The 16,778-nt window shown below is 44.1% G+C and overlaps 1 protein-coding gene across 4 annotated transcripts in view; it reads left to right on the forward strand.

The window, feature by feature from the left end:
- Positions 1 to 16,778, forward strand: part of CPT1A (carnitine palmitoyltransferase 1A) — a 60,253-nt gene that overhangs the window by 16,642 nt on the left and 26,833 nt on the right. The window contains exon 1 of one of the 4 annotated variants that reach the window (XM_048307452.1): positions 4,225 to 4,309. The exons of 2 other annotated variants lie outside the window; for them this stretch is intronic. The gene's annotated coding sequence lies outside the window, so the exon portion shown is untranslated. Of the gene's footprint in view, positions 1 to 4,224; positions 4,310 to 9,990; positions 10,044 to 16,778 lie in introns of those variants that run through there. One more of the 4 variants, XM_048307454.1, reaches the window with a different exon arrangement.

Raw genomic sequence — 16,778 nt, forward strand, 5'->3', positions numbered from 1 at the left:
GCTGTTTCCTCCAGTTCTGCCACTGGTAACGAGTGAAGAGATCAGTGCTTGTCCCTCCTCTTCCCCTCACAAGGAAGTTGTAACTGCAATGAGGTCTCCCCTCGGTCTCCTCTTCTCCAGGCTGAACAGACCAAGTGCCCTCAGCCCCTCCTCACGTGGCTTCCCCTCAAGGCCCTTCACCATCCTCATGGCCTTCCTTTGGACACTCTCTAATAGCTTTATATCATTTTTATACTGTGGCACCCAAAACTGCCCCAGCACTCGAGGTGAGGCTGCCCCAGTGCAGAGCAGAGCAGGACAGTCCCCTCCCTTGCCCGGCTGGCCATGCTGTGTCTGATGTACCCCGGGGCACGGGTGGCCCTCCTGGCTGCCAGGGCACTGATGGCTCAGATTCAACTTGCCAGTGACCAGGACCCCCAGGTCCCTTTCCACAGCACTGCTCTACAGCCTCTCACTTCCTAATCTACACACACAACCAGGATTGCCCCATCCTGGGGGCAGAATCTGGCACTTGCCCTTGTTAAACTTCATACAGCTGGAGACTGACCATCTCCAATTTGTCAAGGTCTCTGCAGGGTCTCTCTGCCCTCCAGGAAGTTAACAGTTCTTCCAATTTGCACAATTATTTGGAGAACAAATAAATTAACACTATCCCTGCATCATCCCACAAAAGGTAAATGTGGCTGTTTAGCGAGACTGCACTCATGTATGTGTGTACATTGTCAGGGTCCTGAGGATATTCTCCCTTCACCTCTCCCAGGCTTTTGACTGCCAGACCTCTGGGCCTCCTTAGACAAAGGCTGCAGGTGTCTGGTTTTTAAATGAGCTGTTGGGAGAATCTGCTCTGCAGGGTCCCAGTGGGGCTCCCTGCTTAGCTTGGGAGTAGCTTTTAAGTGCATGGTCTCATTCTCAGTGCCCTCCTGCAGCTGACTTGCATCTGGCTGTTTTCCACCTTGACAGCCTCGGACTTGCCCCATTGCTGAGGACTCATCTGATGGCCAACCCTGTTTGCTGTCACAGGACCTGTCCTGCTCATCCTGCTGAGATGCCATGGGAAGATGCTGTTGTCAGGGAGGGTCCTGTCTGGCCTGCTTTGCCCTCACCCTTGGCTCCTGGCATACAAATAGGCATACACTTATCTTTCTACACAAAGTTACAAAGTGACACTTTTGTGCTGTTCTTAATTTCATTTTCTACCACCTTGTGTTGCCACTCAGGCTATCAGTGACTGTGGATCATTGACTTACCTGTGCTTACATACTAACTATGGAAACCTTCATTTTTAGATGCCGTGGGAGATAACAGGAAGGGAAAAAAAAATCCAAGTGGTCCTGGCCCTGTTTAAAATGAAACTGCAGTGGTGTTTTCACTAGCAAGCAAATTGGAAAAATATCTGCTCAAGAAATTGACACTGCACCCAATCAATTTGTGCTTTGAAGGTCTTGAATAATTCAGTTCCAATGAGCAGACTAATTCTGTTATCTATATTAAACTGCTTGTGAAAAACTTGAGAAACTGAAGTAATTTTTTTTAAAAATACACCAAAACAGAGAAACACAAAATTGTACTGGAGATAGCCACACTTCCAGACCAGATCCAGGCTTAGGGCATAGTACTTTGCAACATCTTAAAAACAGACAAAAGTAGGAATAATGAAAGATAGATACACTGAGTAAGAAAAGGTGCTACAAAGAAGTCATGCTGCATGTACAGAAACCAGGAAGTCTTCAAGGGCTGGGGTAAGATAATCAAATATATTTAGGTCAAGAACTACATAACCAGCATGGTAAACTGATATTATTTCAGTCTGACAAGACACAGATAAAGATGACCTGTCATTGATTATTTTGATTTCTTTTGATTACAAGGATCAGAATTAATTACAAGAAGTCTTACAGCACCATGCACATGTGGTCTGTGCTGATGACACTCATAATTTTTTTAGAAAATAAAAATAGGCCAATTATAGGGGCAAAATTGAGTTAACTTTGCTGAGCAGTGCAAGGCTGCTACAGAAGCACAGGCCATGCTGCAGGCATGCAGACAATTGCAGCTGCAGCCATGGAAGGCAGAATCACCTTATATCTTATCACCTTCTTAGCTGAAGAAACACAGTTAGCAGAGGAATTAGAGCATTTCAGCAGTGCGTACTGCCACAATAAAAGGCACAAAATGTTCTGATTAGGTTGTTCTTACAGAAGTACCAAACTGGCTTCTGTGGGTTAATGGGTGAATAGAGCCTGACCTAGATATCAGTGTCAGGACTAGTGGGAATTATTCACAGGATTATCTGTGAAGTTTGCACTTGCCAGCTAAACAGAGCCAAGTCAGGTTTAGCTAAGTTGCAGTCATCACAGCTTTACGTAATGCAATGCTTTTCATGTCTTTACTAAGGTTATCTGCAGGGGGCTTAATCATCTTAAAGTATGAACTCTGTCTTGATGCTCCCAAATTCATGACAGCTTGCACAATTATTTGGAGAACAAAATAATTAACATCAACATATACTCTCAGCTGACTGATAATCTTTAATGTGATTTAATGTGTAGCTGAAAATGTGGACTGCAGACTAAAATATGTATGCAGGTACTGGTAGAATGAACAAAAGCAGATTTGTTGTTTTTTATTCTTTTCTTTTTGTAGAAATATCTTGATAGTAAAAGGCACCTGCAAGATAGAATAAATAAATGAATGCCCAACAAGACATTTTAGGTTGCCTTTGTGCATAATGAAAACCACACAGATTATTTTTCCCACTTCTTGTAACTGTCCACATTACATTCCTACCCACTATTCCTATCATATCCTAGCCAAAAGTATGTAGATGTGAGTGGTGCTGATGGGGGTAGCTGATGATTTTTTTTTGTTTCTTCCTCCCCCTGCTAATATTAATAAATCTAAATGCCTCTGCTTTTTCTTCTCCTCACCTTGCTTTTTTCTAGGCTTTGTGTTTCCTTCTGAAAGAATAACATCTTAAAATTGCGTCATTAAGCACACAACTCTAGAAGGGAAAATTCTGACCAGAAGTGGGGTTTTCTTTTGACTGATGCTGCATGATCTTCAGTGTAAGGGAAAGATTTAGTGTGTAGTGTCCATGCTTCTGGATTTGGTCACATTTGTGTATTTAGAAGCTTTTAGCCACATCCTGGAAATTGCAGCAGAAAGGACTGCCTGGCGGGGTGGGTGTGGCCACAAGGAAAAAATGTAGGAATCCCAGCTCTTAGCAGTTCGAAGGAGAGACTCCATACTGACACCACTGTAGTCAGGCCATGACCTCTTTTTGGTACAGAGCAGTCTTGCAGCTGGTATCATGCTAAAATCAAACAAAGCATCTGATATCCAAGCTCTTGAAAGTGGCAAGTCCATTACAAATTCCAAAAGTAGTCATTTTCAAACTGAATGCCACTATGCCCTGAGACTGACACCTTTGCATTTTAATTACTTTCATGATTTTGCATTTTTTAAAGAATGTAGTCACTTTTTCTGAGATGGATTGAGTGTACTTATTTCCCTCAAATCTCAGTATTTTCTGCAGCAGAGTGGGCTGGCTGGTCCTTCCCAGGGGAGGCTACCTTGGCTCCGTGCTGGGGCTCTCACACAGAAGGGGCAGGACTGAAAGCTCTTGCTGACCCTCACAGGGACTCTGCCCTTGTGCTGCCTTGTAAGGATATCGCTCACCTAATGCCTTGCTCCAGTCAGAACCCAGGCTCAAAAGAGAAAACTCAAATTAAAGACCCTCCAGCCAGGGCTCCCGAGCAGAAGGAACCAGGAGGGAGGGCTGTCGCTGGCCTGCGCCTTCCCTTGGAAGCCCCTCACACCCTCGTCTGCACTTGCTCTAACTCCATTCTTGCCAGAGCCCACGAGAGCCATTGCCTTGGGCTCACAGAAGGGACTGGGGGGTTCGAAACCTCCGTTCTCCTTGGGAGTCCCTTCACCACCAAACAGGTGCCCCAGGCGCAATCCTCCTCCAGGGAGCACGGTTCTGCCCCCTCGTTTTCAGCCCCGGATCCTCTCCTCGCAGTCCCCGGAGCTTCTTTCCCGCGGACGGTGGCGAGACCACAGGGACCGTGTTTCCCTGTTCCTGTCGCAACCCCTGGACCGCCACCCCCACAGCCAGATGTCCCCGCGGGTCCGCCGGTGCCTTCCCATGTCCCGGCTCCCCGTCGACCGCCCAGCCCAGGCCATCCCCGCCCATCTCTGCTCCGCCTCCGCGGGGCGTGCAGAGGAGCGGCCGCCGTCCCATCGCTGCTTCCCGAGCGGCCGCCGCGGCAGCCCGCCCGCCCAGCCCGGTCACCGCCGGTCTCTGCAGGTGAGCGGCACGGAACCCGGGCTCCGGGGGTCGGACAGGGGGCGGCGGCGGCCGTGTGCCCGCCGTGTCCGGCTGATTCACCGCGGGCTGCCGCTCCCCTCCCCCTTCAGCCGGGACGCGCCCGCAGCGCGCCGTCGTCCGCCTTCCTTGGGGCTGAGGAAGGGCAGCATCGGCGACAGCCGGACGGGCTCGCTTGGTCCGGTTTTAGCCTAATTATTGTTTCCATTAGGTCGAGCACGAAGTTCCGTGGTGCATGTGCGAGTGCGCTGGGCGCTGCTCCCTAAGCAGGGCTTCTCTTTGCTGGAGAAAAGGGTGGAAATGCAGGGAAGGGTGGTGGGCGCGGTGCTGGCGGGCGCTGGAGAGTCCTGGAAAGGCGCGGTGTCCTTGGCATCGTGCTCGCGGTTTGCCCCCGTTTGAGGGGTAGTGCCTTAGTGCTGCAGATAAGGGCGGGGATGGGGGCAGGGGAGCGGTGTGGCACAGGTACACCGGGAGATTCGCCGGGTCTGTGCCGCCGCCGAAACAAAGGTCACACTAGTGACCCGCAGCTTCGTGGGTTTGACTCGTAACCGGGAGGAGTTTCACGGCTGTGGAAGTGTGCCCGCGGCGTGGCAGCAGTGGTGGGTTTTCAAGTGCGGAAGCGAATTTATTGTGTGTGTGTCTAGAGAGAGAGAGCGCGCGACTAGTCTATATGTCTGTGTGCTTCCAGCCTGTGAAACCTATAAAAACCGCAGTCACTACAAACTGCTGGAACTACAAACACAGGAAGTGTAATATCTTGTTCAAGGCGTGACAGGTTTACTGCATGAGAATGCTAATTAGACTTCTTTTAAAAGCTAGATCAAGATTCTTGCAGCATCACGGAATTCCATTTTCTCACCCCATATTCCCGCAAGTTTGGTCTTTTGCGCTATGGTTTAAAATAGAAAACTCAACCTAAAACATTGCTTGGGCTGTGATCCAATTGTAATAGATCTGTACTAGTGTTGGTGAAACTGTAACAGGAAGCACCTTTTTTGGAAAAAGTGCAAAGTAGGACCAAGACAAACGTCTCATTCTTCCTCTTAACCTGGCAGTTTGTCAGCACTTAGAGGACAATCTGCAGTCTAAAGGAAATTACAGTACAGAAAACTGCTCGTTTCCTTTCCACGTGTGTGTAGGGGAGTAGCACTGAAAATAGAGACCTGGTGCCTTCGTTCTTCTTTCCTTATGTTTTCCCGAGTATCTGGTGCGTTCAGTTTCCAGCTCTGGTAACTCCTTTACACTTTTTCTGACCATCAGGACTGGATGGTACTTAAAATAAGTACTGTGGGCTAAGTACTCGGGAAAGCAGGTTATTTTCCTGTTGTAAGCATATCGATATAAACTAACGATTGCCAGTTTACAATAGCACAGGTGGTGTTGTGTGGATCCCTGTTAGCCTACGAAATGTAACTTCACATGGTTACACAGGTATCGGGCTCTGTCACAGCTGTTGACTTAGTTTGAAAGGTAGGTTGATCTGAAAGCTCTTTGAAATTTTGGGATGTTTCAGCCCTGACTGAAGAGCTTCATCCAGGAAGAAATCACTATGCCTTGTTCAAGAAAAGTGTAACCTTGAACAGCTGAGGCTTTTTAGCGCTGAGAACCAGACTAGAAACCTCTCAGCTGCACGAGCTGAGCACACCCTTTTCCCCCTGCTCGCAGTGAGGTGCGCTTGGCTTCTCTCCCTGCTTGCGGTCCTTTTCTCTGGGAACTTTTGTTTGGCAGCGCCTTCCCGGCGCGCGCGGAAAGGCCTGGAGCGGCCGGGGACGCGCGGGCGGCGCGGGGCGGGGCCGCGGCGGCGCGACCTTTCACCCACTTCTCGGGCGCGGTCACGTGAGCGCGCTGGGGCCGGCGGCGGCTGGGGCGGCCCCGCGGCCGGGCCGGGCCGGTGTGGGATCCACGTCTTCCCCCCGATATCCCGGGTGAAAGGCGGCTGAAGCAAGGGCTTGAATTAAAAAGACGAACAAATAACATCCCCACTCCCCGAAAAAATCCACAAATAAAACCCCCGCCAGTCAACAAAACTTCAAAGCTATGTATTTTTTTTTAGCATTCCAAACCCATTGTGTTTGTCCTGCAGCATGCTGTATCGTAGTCCTGAACTCCGCATGTTTGGAAAAACAGGATTCAAATGACTGAACCCTATTTCTTCAAGTCTGGGTTGACTTTAATGCGAATGTCAATTTCAATATTTTTGCAGATCTTTAGAACCGGTTCTTCAGTCTTTCAGCCTCGTACAGGCTGAAAGACCTTATTGAGGTCTTTCAACCTTGTGCAGTAAATGGTCATTGGACTACTGTGAGAGCAATTAACTCAGTTTGCTTTTGATCACCACACATTGTTGTCCATCTTCCAGGATCTCCTAAATCCTAAAATGTGACATCTTTTATGTCTCGTATAAGTCCTGCCGTTCCAGAGACATTTGTTGTCATAGGGAAGATAATAATTCTTGCTTACTGCAAGAGCACAGAAGCTCATTAAGTTCAAAGGGCGAGGGAAGGGATAAACTTGTATAATCTAAATGCCCGGGTATGTCTTTTATAGCAGTTAAAAAGAAATACCCAGGTCTAAAGCCTAGTTTTTATGGAGTGGGGGAGGTTTCTACGTGGTACGGTAACTGTGCAGTGTTTTAGCAGAGTATGCTTCTCTCTTACTCAGTAAGATTATTCTGGATTTCTAGAAGGTCAAAGGATGTAGCTTGCTGGGATGTGGACAATATAACATGTATTGCAATAGAGGCTAGAATGATCTAAGAGGCCTAGGAACAATATAGTATGTCCTGTATAAGGAAAGAATCCCTAGGAATAAATCCAGTTGTAAGAGTTTCTGTTTTGATTTGGAGAATGTTGGTGGTTTGTGTTTGTTGGGGGCTTTAGGAGGTTGTTTGTTTATTTGTTGAAGTGTACATTTTGGAACCATCTTCTACAGGAGCATGCTGTTGGGAAGAGAAGAGAGATGATATGATCCAGTAACTGTAGGGATTAATATTCCTAAGGGTTAGCCTAGTAATTAATTAACAGATTGTTTGCAAATCTCCTGTACTTTGCCTGTTTCCAGATCAGGTGAGAAGACAACTTGCTAACCGTGGGTTTTCTCCTTGAAATGCTGGTGAAAACAGTCTGTTCTCTGAACCCCTCTCCAAGAAATCTTGATAGCATCTGTGCTGAGTCTAATGGGAGTTTAAAGCCTGCAGACAAACACTTGGTTAGATGTCTTAAACTGAAAGCTGAGCCTAGCATTGGAGTCTGGCCCCTGAAATTAACTTGCTTGTCCCAGTAGCTGGCAATCACTGCTTGAGCCCTCAGCAATGACCGAGTGGGGAGCACGTGATCTTTCTGTCACTCCACAGTTCCTCACCGCCTTGGACGTGTGCAGTGTAAACAGTGTCATTCAGTGTAATGGAAAATAGTGTTTCAGAACCTGTCGGTGGCTATTTTCTCCATTGCCATCAGTTTTTCTGAAATGGTTCCAATCTGATCCAGCCCCTCTGAGCAGTTGAAAGCTGTGTGTGAATCAAAGCTCAAGCTGCTTTTCTTGACTTTCTGTTTGAGAGCTACAGCTGTGTGTTTGCCATTGCTACAGTGTAGTGTCTGTTAGGAGCTAGGAGCATTGGAATGAGTCTGCCTCTTGGTGTGTCCTGCATTATTCAGGATCCCAGGGGCAGTAAGCTTCTGGGACAGAAGGTCTGTGCGTGACAAATAGATCTCAAGCCTGCTTTTAGGGAAGACAGCTGTTGGGGTATGTTTATGTTGCATTCATTGGCCTGTTTGTCATTATCTCTTTCCATCCATATAGACCCGTTGCTCCAGTTTACCGCCTAGAAAGGGAATAAGAAAATTGGCCCAAGACTCCAAAGGAGATATCTGCAGAGGGTAATGAATAAATTCACCCACAGGTGATCTTGGGAAACTGCTGAGGTCAGGACACAAGCTGTCGGTGGGACAGCAAGTTACTGAAGACTTCTAAGCTGTTCTAATTTCAGAGTCTCTCCTGGGGGTGAGATTTGCTGTGGGTCCCAGTATTGCTGTACTTGGGCAAATAGAAGTATTCAGTTCTCCACTTTGGCTTGAACTACAGCATTTGTTCTTCTTTTAGTTGTGAAAAATCCTTAAAGACATTTGCAATTCCAGGAGACCACACCTGTCAGGTGTAGGTGAGGGTGGGAAGGATTGGAGCCAATGATTAGCAATAATCAAATATGAGAACTTGTCCTAACAAAAGCATCATGAGAACACCTGTCAGGTTAACTTTGTTTTCATCAGGGCTATGTTAATTCATCTTTTAAAGGAGAGTGACTCTTTGATTTTTATTTCTATGCCATAGTCATTAGGTTCACCTGAGAAGCCTTGAGTGAATTTAATCCTTGTGGCTAATTTTTGCACAGATATGATTTGGCTTCACTCCTCTCATATTTCCCATAAAGATTTTGTGTCTGTAAAATATGATTAGTCATTGTAAGATAGCTGAGTTATTGGTAAGACTTGGAAGCAGCAAGTATCAGTGTCGTCCGATATCCTGAAGCATGATCAGACATTATTGAAGGTTAGTAGGCAAGGAAGCAATTTAGAAATAGAAAATCAAAAGGGAATAACTGCGTCTGGTTAATCTTTATAGTAAGTTCAGAAGTCAGCACCTTGTGGAATGTCACATGAGCTAAGTATAAGCTCAATAAACTGTTCTTTTTGAGGCTTTGGTATCTTGATACCTTTTTGCGTAAGTGCAGTATACAGGAAGGTGTCATTACCTAAGAGAATTTCCAAGAAACAGATATAAGAGACCAGACAGTCTTTTTGTTCATATGTTTAAATGTTCCAGCTGCATATTCTATACTGTTCACTGAAGATTCTATATAACAAGACCTGAATTTCCTTTGAAAGGCATAGAACTCTAGACAAATTTGCTGTTTGTTTAGATTTCTCATAAACTGAATGCTTTTTCCATAGCTTTAGTTTTAATTTTGTTCAACTATGCATAAAAGGAGCACCACATGCACACAAGTAAAAGCATTTTTGGCATCCTTTTGTCATTCTCTGGTTAGCTGCCTTACCTTATTGATCCTCTTGCAGTAGGGCAGAATTTTGGCATTTATGTGAGTGACTGACTCCCCACCACTGTCTGACCCAGGAGTGGATGGGACCTTGAGTTACCGAGTCAGTGCTGGATGCTGCTGTACAGTGTACTTCAGTGCCTGAAATTATTTTATTTATAGCAAACTCCATGAAAAACCTTCATATACTTTACTGAAGTCACATCAGTTTTATTATTGATAATACAGTAGTTTTTAATTTGATAGGAGCAGTCAGTGTTTTCTCTAGGTAGGTGTATATACCTGTAACATTGAATTTCAAGCTTATTTTTTTATTAGGAGCTTTCACAGTTTCCCACCATATCGCTGCAAAATACGTGGCACTCAAAGTCAGCTCCAGAAATCTACCTGCAGCCTTAAGACTGGCAGGCTTTCACTGGACAAGGTAGTGGTGTTTAAAATACCAACATGCATTTGAAAACCTTGTATAATGGCACATTGGTGCGTTTCAGCGAAGGCAGAGTTACTGGAATAACATTGAAAATCTGAGATGAATCATTTTCTAAACAGTTTTTCCTGCAAAGTCCAGCTTCTTTTATCCTCCAAACTACTCATACGTTTTTGTCAATTGCAGAAAACTTGGCTCTTTTCGAATATTTGGCTGCTGCTACCAATTTGAATTTCAAGGTACGTTATTTATTTAAAGCAATTGAAGCACAAAATTTCTTGTTCAGGCCTTAGTGCTCTATAAGTTTATTTTTTACAGCAGGTGTCTTATGAAAACTCCTACATTAAATTTCTTAAAACATCTCTGCATGTTTGATGGTTCAAGCCCTTAATCCTCTTACTGGCTCTTCACTGGACTCTCTCCAGTAATTTCATTTCTCTCATTGGGGAGCCCAGAACTGGGCAGAGTTTTTGAGATGGGGCCTCACCAGCACTGAGTAGAAGGGCAGAGTCACTTCCCTCAACCTGGTGGCAACAGTCCTCCTAGTGTCCCCAGGATTCTGTTAGAACCCTCTGCAGCCTTTGCTGCAAGGGCACCTTCTTAGCTCACATGCAGCTTGCTGAGCTTTGCTTTCCAGCCAGTCAGTCTGGTGTGTGCTGCTGTGTGGGGTTACTCCTCCCCACACGCGGGACTTTGCACTTCTCCTTGTTGAACTTCACAAGGTTTCAGCCTGCCTGTTGCTCCAGCCTGTCAAGGTCCATCTGGATGGCAGTGAAAACCTTTAGTTTCTCAGCCACTGCTCCCAGTTTCATTCCCTGTACTTGTACATCCATGGGCAGTTTCAGTTTGGTGGTTTTTTCTCTGGTGGGTGGGGTTTTGGTTTTTTTTGCACCCACTTCTGGGATGACTGTATATGTCAATTAAACCGTAGTAAGTGGCAAAGTGTGGAAATAAACGTGCTAAAAAGTTATTTGAGGATGTTGACACTGGCTTTGTAGTGCTTCACTATATATCATTTCATTGCAAGCACAGTCTAGGCCAAGTCAGCTGCCATAGTCTAGCCTGAATACTTTGTGTAGGTGGTACTGAGGGATTGGACTGACAGGACCATCAATAACAGAAATCCAAGTGAAATGTGTAATAATGCCTGAAGAGATTGGATAGACATCTCAGCGTTTGGAATTCTCTTTCTTTTGATTTAGTGCCTGATATGAAATCAACACATTTGAGCATGAGAAGTTACTTAGTGATTTGTATAAAAAAAATGCATTAATAGTTTTGGCTTTCTGGGAGATAGAAAATGCAAATTTCTATAGTGATGGCTTACACCCCTGAGAGAAAATACTTGGTCACTGTCTCAGCACAAACACAGTGCTGATGTTCAAGTGTTTAAATACTGGCTTTGATTTCATTAAGTCTGTCCTCAGACTCTTAAAATTCAGTGATCTACCCTAAAGTGTCAAAATACGTTATCACTAAACATACAAAATAAACCTTTTGGGTGTCTGTTTTCTTTTAAAAGCTATAGCAAGCTCACCTCCTGAAGGGAGATCTGATGTGTGGACAGCTAAATACTAAATAAAACTTCTTCAATATTTTCAATATTTAAAGAGGTTTCAGAGTTAAAGCCTTTTACGAGAACTTCTGGGAACTCCAGAATTATTTTCCAGTTCTCTGTGGCTTCTTTTAACATTCAAACAGTAACTCTTACTGATTTGCATGTTAATAGAAATAGATTCCCTCCCCCTCGCTTTTCTCTTTTAAATAGACTGGTTTGGGGTCAGACCAAGACTTCGGGGTACTTGCTTAGTTTTCCAAAACCATTCTCCATTCAAGATGTCCACCTTTAAATGGAAATTTTAATATAGTTTTAAGTATGTTTACTAATTAAAATTGGGTTTCATGTACTTTCCTCTGATATTTTTCTCCACTTCCCATCTTGAAAGCTTCCTTAAGCAATGTCATTTTAAATAGTTTAGTATCACACTTTTTTCCTCACTAGTCTGTATTTTAAACCAGAGTGCCAAGCTAAAATTTGAAGTTGTAAGTTTATTTTCAGAAAGGAATGAAGAGTTCTTTAGGGTCAAGTTTCAGTTGTGGTTTGTTGGTCTTTTGTTTCGGGTTGGGTTTTTTTTTGCTTCTATGCTTGCCTAGTTGGAACTTGGCAGGAGTCAGAAGACAAAGCCTTTGTGGTAAGATGCTTCTCATTGCTTTATTGGTGGTACCTTGTATGTGCCTGAAGTTATGAGGGCTTCCAGGTAATTCTGAATTCAGAAATGCCATGATACAGGTAATTCTGAACTCAGAACTGCCATCATACCTATAATGCTGCAAATCTACCCACAATCTGTGAACACTCTTGGCCTGGGTGCCAAGGATGTCTGTTTGAGAGCTCTGACAGCATCAAACCTGTGTGTGGTGGTACATGGCCATGTTCTCAGAGACACTGTATGCAGCAGCCATTGCTTTTTGTAGAAAGCTGTCGATTTTTGGTTGTCCAAGTAGAATAGTTGGAGAGAATTGTTTTGTGAGCTTGGTTTGGTTACTGACAGTCATATGTCCTATCATATATATATATGCATATAAAAGCTAACCTATGAATAGGTGTCAGAAACCTGTGAGGAGAGACTGAAACTAAATTATCCGCCTATCTAGAAAGGGGAGTCATAGAATTAAGTCTTTCATTGAGGTTTTAGGTGTTTGGGATCATGTGAATGAGACCTCTTCAGTTTTCCTCTGCAGTTGTTAATTTCCTTTGCAGGAGCTCTAGATGTGAAAATTGTGTTTAAGTAATATGTCTCTCTTCATTAGGTGTTTAGAATCCTGACAAGGAGAAATGGCAGGGGGTTTTCTATTCAAGAGGAAGAGTAAATGGGGGGAAAAAGTGAATTGCATAAGCCAAGCAATGTATGGGAAGCAGAAGACATCCTCTTAAAGCCGAGGATTTGCTTCTTTTTGAGGTGTAGGTGGTGACTTTACTCTTTTTAGCACTATCCATGTAAAGCATATGAAATCTACAAAAACATAAAAAGATTCATACTCAATAGCATTTCCAAGAGTAACTGCTTCAAGAATTAATACCTTGTTTTGTGCAGTGTACTGTAATGCAGTTAGCTTTTGTGTCATGGCTTGATGCTTTTTAAAATGCACATGGCAGTTCCTTCACTGTGCTTCAGAGAGACACTGCCAACCACAGGTAACTTCTTGCATGCCTGACTTAAATGGAAGCATCCTGCACATGGGACCTCACTTAGCTTCAGATTTTCCAGAGCTGAAGCCCTTACCTGCTTCTGTGATTGTAGCAACATGTAAGCCCTAACACCGACTGTTGAGTGTCTGCAACCTGAAGTCATAAGGTGTCTGAGTTAAACCTCAGTCTTTGCAGTGTAAATGTCCTGAAACTGCAGAAATAACATAACAGTCTGAGGATGCTTTATGCATAGTAGATGTAGCAGCATAGTTTTTCAGACCATCAGCACACAGGATTTTTAGTGTGCAATGTATTTTCTTGACTTAAAAGTGACATCCAGCCTAGCAGTGTTTGTTTATAACAATGAGTAAAAAATTGGACTTCGTTTAGTTTGGCTCAAGCAGAGGTATGAAAAAGGAAGCGGAGAAACATCTGCAGCTGTTACAGCATGTTTGAATTTAAGCAAAATCAGATAAGAGCAAGGAACAGGCATGTTTCTTCTTTAAATAAAAGGAAAAAACTCGCAAACAATCAATAAACCAAACTTTAAGGGGTGTGTGTGTTTTTTTAAAGATACATTATTATCACGAGAGAACACTGAAAAGAATGAAAATAGCCATTTCCGATCAGTTGTAGAAATTACTGTGCCGGGGTTTTTTTTTCCCCTTTGAGTAAGACTGCCAAGCTGCTAGGGAAGTCAAAAGCTGTTGTTCATGGCTCTCTGTTGGGAACGAGGTTAATTAGTGTATGCTGTGCACAAATATGCTGCAGACTCAAATGCCCGCAGTTAGAAGACGCTATTGTTTCGGTGCTGGCTGAGTGATTGATGTGGGTGCTGCCTTAGGAACAGTGGCAAGTCAAGTTTAAAAGTCCAAGGCTCCGCCTGTGCCCTTTTACCTACTTTGCTGGCGAGCACGTGGCACCGCAGGAATGCAGCGAGGGGAAGCGTACCGCGGCTTATGATTAAATTGGCCTTTAAGGAGGGAAACAAGTGTTCAAAGAAGCGGGCTTCGGGAAGCCTTTGGTATTCCGCCATCATAATTCAGGGCAGTCTTAAAGGCTTATGGTTTTCTTAAGTAAAGAAAAGGACTATGAAAAGAAACAAGCTGTTTTATTGTTTCACATCTTAATGTCAAGCAGTACAGTCCTAGAACTGGACTGTATTTGTTTTCAGGGCTCGTTTGGTTGATTCAGGATTAATTCTTGCTGGATTAATATTTTTTTTCATTTGGGAGTGAGGAATATTTTCCTTAATGAAGCTTATTTATTTCTATGAGAATGCTAAATTTTAATTCATTAAAATGTCGGGGTTGACTATTAATGCTTAATGCTATTTATAATATTTTTCTGCCTTGGACTGTAAAAAGCATGTGCTTAAAAACGAAAGGGTTCCTGAAATTCTTTCCATTCAGAAACAAAGAGGAGGTCAAATACAAATTTCCAGGCTGAGAAGTCACAGGGTAGTTGAAGGGTAACAGAAACTAGTTGATCTTGTACTTAAGACACTGGCATTCCAGAATACAAAATTCCGTGAGCGAACTGAGCAGAACCTGCTGGCCCTTCTTGAGACAAATCCAGGTGCCTGATTCTCTGTGTGCAGATCCAGTTAGGTTCGTTGTTTGTTCGGGTTTTATCATCCCAGTCTTAATAGGGCCACTAAACATATGATAAATTCTTAACTTTGAATGCTTTTTCAAACCCTGCTGAGTTCCGGTTAGACCCTGTATTACTGCTGCCTCTGCCTGTTTTATTGCTCACTTGTCAGCTAGTGATGAACAATTTAAATGAATGAATGGACAGCTGACTTGGACTTCCTCATACTTGCCTACAGCAGGGCCCATATAAGTAGTTATTAGTGACAGAGTCATTAAGTACTACAAATTGCAGTTGTTACTAGGGCACGAAGGGCTTGTGTTAAAGCTTTTGAAACTGGTGTTCAAAGCTGCGTTTCCTTCTTCCTATTTTTTCTTCCTTGTTATTTTAATCAGACACTGCACACACATAAATCAGTTGCGTACTATCTGTAGGATACTGTGAGCTTTAGCTGCCTTGATTCACCCAGCACACAGCTTCTAAAACTTGAGCAGTGGCTGATAGATTTGCGAGATCTGTGAATTACTATTAGGCACTGTAGCAGTAGTTGTATTGCAGAGGTGGATCACTGTAGGCTGGTCCAGGGACAGGCACGTTAAATATTGCAAAGAATCCATGCCTGTTGGTCAGCAACCTTAATAGAAGATGTGCAGCAGCACTTACCTCATTCATCTCTGCCAAATATTCCTCCTCTTTCTTTATTGTGTATTTATTTCCTAGGCCTACTGTTATTGCGGCATTCCCAGTGCTTATATTCCCTGGTTGTCTACTCGTGCACCTTTGCACCCATGCTTTGTGTTTCAGATGACTTTGATATAGTAGAGTATTTACAGACTAGAGGAGCAGCACTACAGTCACAAAAAAGTGCTTTTGAAATGCCCACCTAAATTGCACTGGTTGGTCCTCATGTGCTGTTCAACAGGGGATGACAATCTACCAGAATTTCATTACTAGCTTTAGGTTTGCAAACAAAATGTGAATTTTAGCATTTAGGATTTTAAAAGGGTAAAAGTTGTACTTTTTTTTATTTTAATTACATAGAAATGCCAGTGCAACCTTAGAACACTTGGTATTGATAATGTGTTTTGTACCAGTGAAAATCTTAATCTAAAACTTACCCTTGAATCCTGACCTACAGACGGGGTAATAAATTCCACTACCATTTAGTCACACTTCTAGGAGGATATTGTTTTTATGGCTATGCATGAAAGTTTTAGTAAGCTAATAAATCAAGTTGGACGAGAGACCGACTTTGGAATCATGATGGGCTCTTCAGGAATACATAGTTTGGACCATTTCAACATTATACATAGAGTCTGTCTGCAAAAATTTACATTCTAATTGTATATGCTCCAACAACATTAGTCTGAATTAATGATTAGTAGGAGTAACTACCAGGGTGTTCACGTACAAATGCTGGTTACAGAAACTAAGAAAAGCTATGGAATTTCCAACAAGTTTAACAAGGGGAAGTGCCAGATTCTGCATTTGGTTTGGGGTGCACCTTGGATGTGTGCACAGATGGGGAATGAGGTGCTGGAAAGCAGCACTGTAGAAAGGGACCTGGGGGTCCTGCTCACTGGCAAGTTGAATCTGAGTCAGCAGTGCCCTGGCAGCCAGGAGGGCCACCCGTGCCCCGGGGTACATCAGGCACAGCATGGCCAGCCGGGCAAGGGAGGGGACTGTCCTGCTCTGCTCTGCACTGGGGCGGCCTCACCTCGAGTGCTGGGGCAGTTTTGGGTGCCACAGTATAAAAATGATATAAAGCTATTAGAGAGTGTCCAGAGGGTCTCTGGATGGTGAAGGGTCTAGAGGGGTAATGATACAAGGAGTGGCTGAGGTCACTTGGGCTGCTTGGCTTGGAGAAGAAGAGACTGAGGGGAGACCTCATTGCAGCCTGCAACTTCTTGTGAGGGAAGGAGGAGGAGCAGGCACTGATCTCTTCTCTGGTGGCCAGTGACAGGATCCGAGGGAACAGCCTGAAGCTCTTTTGGGGAAGTTTAGGTTAGATATTTGGAAAAGGTTCTTCACTTAGAGGATGGTTGAGCACTGGCACAGGCTCCCCAGGGATATGGTTGCAGCCCCAAGCCTGACAGAGTTCAAGAGGCATTTGCACAACACTCTCAGGCACATGGTGGGATTCTTGGGGCTCCATTGGGTTTCCATTCCTGTTTTAACTTCCAGTTGTTTT

This window comes from Corvus hawaiiensis, chromosome 6, assembly GCF_020740725.1.
Source record: "Corvus hawaiiensis isolate bCorHaw1 chromosome 6, bCorHaw1.pri.cur, whole genome shotgun sequence".
NCBI classification, from domain to species: Eukaryota; Metazoa; Chordata; class Aves; order Passeriformes; family Corvidae; genus Corvus; species Corvus hawaiiensis.